Raw genomic sequence first — 3,702 nt, forward strand, 5'->3', positions numbered from 1 at the left:
GTGGAGATTAGATATTAAACACATTTCTAAAAAGCAACTTTTTGTGTTTGTTATGCTTATGGGGGAATTCACAGAAGCAAGAACAAAATTGTATACGTATTAGAAGGAGTGCGGCCAAGAGAAATGCTATGAAATAATGAGAATGATGACTACATATATTGGCTGAATTATTTACACTAGTGTTCAAATAGCAGACCAATATGACTAACCAGATTAATGCACTCTTTCAGTATATTTCTTTCGTGCTACATGTCAAATAAATTACCAGTAGGTGCAGTAGACTCTCAGAAAACAAACACAAACAAGCACTCATGATATGCACACTCTTAAACCTGTGCAATTGGGCAATTTGTCGAAAAGGGTAAAAAATAGCAGAGTGGCATTCGATCAGTGAGGTCATCAATTTTGTGAAAAACAGGCGTGAAACAAGTGGCCCCTATTTAAGGATGAAGCCAGCACCTGTTGAACATGCGTTTCTCCTTGAAAGCCTGAAAAAACTGGGTCGTTCAGCACATTGTTCAGAAGAGCAGCATGCTTTTATTAAAAGTTTGATTGGAGAGGGAAAACCTTATAAATCCATCTACCCATCCATTTTCCAAGCCGCTCATCCTCACAAGGGTCGTGGTGGTTCTGGCACCTATCCCGCTATGATCGGGTAGGAGGCAGGCTACACCCTGGATGGGTTGCCAGCCAATCACAGGCCACATGGAGACAGACAACAGTCGCACCCACAATCCCACCTTGGGGCTTGAGTCTCCAATTAATGCATGTTTTGGGGATGTGGAAGGAAACCGGAGTGCCTGGAGAAAACCCATGCAGGCATGGGGAGAACACAGCAAACTCCACACAGGGGGAGGCCAGGATTTGAATTGTGGTCCTCAGAACTGTGAGGCCAACACTCTACAGCTGCGCCACCATGCCATCTTCTACTGTCAATTAAGGTTTTAGTTTTTAAATAATATCCAGTACAGTGCATTTAAGTGCAGTTTACTTGTATGTACCTCAATACGCCACTGACATGAAATGCATGAATTTTAGTATGTTTTTAATAATAAAAAAAAAAAGGCAGCCGGAATGGACCCATCTGTTTTTTCACCACAAAGCATGATTTTGACGTATATGGCTTTTTGTAATTCCCGTCACGAAAATCCTCTCGAGGGATTTGGTTTGGAGAAGAAGCAGGAAGTGACGTTATTAGCAGATGCCCACTCAGGCGGCCTCGTGTTTTTATACCAGTTTTACCTGCATGAAGGTAGCTCTTTGTTCCTTCGTTTTAGCCAAAATGCTGGCTTGTTGTATTGCTGGATATTGCTCGGGATTTACTTTTCACACTTTTCCAAAAGACGCAGTTCGTCATGAAAAATGGATTGCACAGATACAAAAGATGAGAGTTTCGTGGGTTCCAAATGACAAGTAGGTGTGTATAGAGCTACTAAAAAAATAATTGTTGGGGGGGGGGCGTAACCCTCTCAGAATGTAACAAAAGATCAGTGTACGTAAGTTAGGGGTGCTAAATGTGTCGAAGTGCGCGTCGGTGCCGTGTCCGCTGGTCACGGCTTCAGCACCGCGTCTGTTGATCATGTTGTGGCTCATCGCGGCGCCGAGCTGGGGTGGCTCATCACGTCGCCGATAAACAACGCTGCTGACGATGTGCTGACGATGTGGTGCTCAACTGCGTAAAGCGGCCCACCTCGGCGCCGCGATGAGCCACCCCAGCTCGGCGCCGCAATGAGCCACCCGGCCGGAGCCGTGATCAGCTCGTCACGGCCAGGCCGCTGTGGCTCATCGTGCCTGGATCGCAGCGTTGTCGTCGCTCGTAGCTGACCATGCTACATACTGTCATACAGAATGTCAGGAAGTCCGTTGTTAATCAGTTGTGATACACATATCATCTAAATATGGCTTGAAACGCCAGGATAATATTGCCCAGCCACTTCACTCGATTATGAGATGTTCTCTTCTTCGAAAAGAGCTTCCGTGTCAGAAAGGGCGTCAGAAAAATCTAAAAATCTCTGCCGTTCCTCTCCCATAGCATGTGCCACTACATGTTTTCAACGGCAACTGTCCCAGAGTGACATTTGCTGATGACGTTGCAGGCAATGGCTACCGCCCGCCTGTCGATTGAGACTTCTGCAACTTTGTGCATGCATGACATGCTCTCCGCTCATATTTATTTTTTAGAATAGAAGACATTGAAGTGAAAAATGTTATTTGTATTTTTCATTACAATTTCTATTTTAGAATGTTTATAGGTGACTTGCAGGTGACGTCACATCCGTTTTGAATTTTTTCTGGCCGTCATATTGGGAGATCTCATTTCGCCGGTTACATTAGATTACGTAAGACGCTTTTTGACTTCTGAGACGATGGTGCACACGTGTTGTGTTATTGGCTGCTATAACAAGTTCAGGAAAGAAGGGAACAGACGGTTTTTCCGATTTCCGAAAATAATTACGCACCAAGGACCCCAAACAGAAGAAATGTTGAGCAAACGGCAAGCGAAGTGGCTCAGTAATATCTCGCGTGCAGATCTAACTCGTCCCACAGTTTCAAGTCGTGTGTGCAGCGATCACTTCATAAGTGGTAAGTTTAAGCCTAGTATTGCACTTTGACCATATCCTCCTACCGCTATTTTTACATGTATGTGTTGTTTGCTGTGTTTTATATTGCAAGACTAACGGTGTTTGATCGGTCTACATGTACATGTACATCCAACTCGCCCACCAGTGACAGGCTTTTCATCAACAGTTTAGGATACAAACATATGGATGTGTGTTGTGTGTTTGCTGTCTGTAAACGTCAAATTATTTTTAAGAAGGAAATATACCGTATATATATTAAAAACAACACGAGTATGCATGTAGCACCTACCACCTACCAGGGCATCATTCACGCTAGCCCTAATACAACAGTAGCGGCTTTTTATATGCTGACATTTGAGTAAGGCAAATGTGAACAAATAGAAATCCGCTACTGTTGTATTCAGGCTAGTATTACTATTAGGGCTACATTCAGACATTCACTCGATAATTTGTTAGTACTTGGTAATTTACACCGTCTACGTTTTAATTATTGTCACATTACTTAATGCTCCTTCAAATAAATTTAAAAGATTGTGTAATATTTATTGGTCATAGATCTTTTTCCCTAATCGGTCCGATTTGTCGGACCTGAAAAGGCCATAATGGCTAAGCAGAAACAACAACAACAACAGTGAGTTACGCACTCTGTCCCGGGTGATTACAAGTTACTTACTCGGGCAACAATTAAAACCTTTTCTTCAGATAACGTTTTGCAGAGGACACTCTGAATCCACCCGCTTACAAAGTAATTGTAAGTCTCCAAGGACTTGTAGGCCTTCATCTGTTGGTTAGTAAGGCTGTTGGTTGTAAGCACCAAGTAGTTCACAATGTCGGGGTATTCCACTCTGGGCCAACATTTTTCAGTCGCAAAATCAGCCTTTGATAGACTATACGGGTCCAGATCCTCATATAAACTGATTTTCTGCCTGTAGTAGGGTTTCAGATCAGCCGACAGATCCTCGAAATACTTGGAAAACGCCATAGAAAGTGCAGATACAATGTACACGACGTTGGTATGTAGACAGACTTTAAGAACTGTTTACAACCTCCCAAAATGGCCGACACACAAAAAATTCTTACCCAAAATGCACTTGCTCTGAAGTTGTGCAAGTGACCTATA

This window comes from Syngnathoides biaculeatus, chromosome 9 (genome assembly GCF_019802595.1).
Source record: "Syngnathoides biaculeatus isolate LvHL_M chromosome 9, ASM1980259v1, whole genome shotgun sequence".
Taxonomy (NCBI): domain Eukaryota; kingdom Metazoa; phylum Chordata; class Actinopteri; order Syngnathiformes; family Syngnathidae; genus Syngnathoides; species Syngnathoides biaculeatus.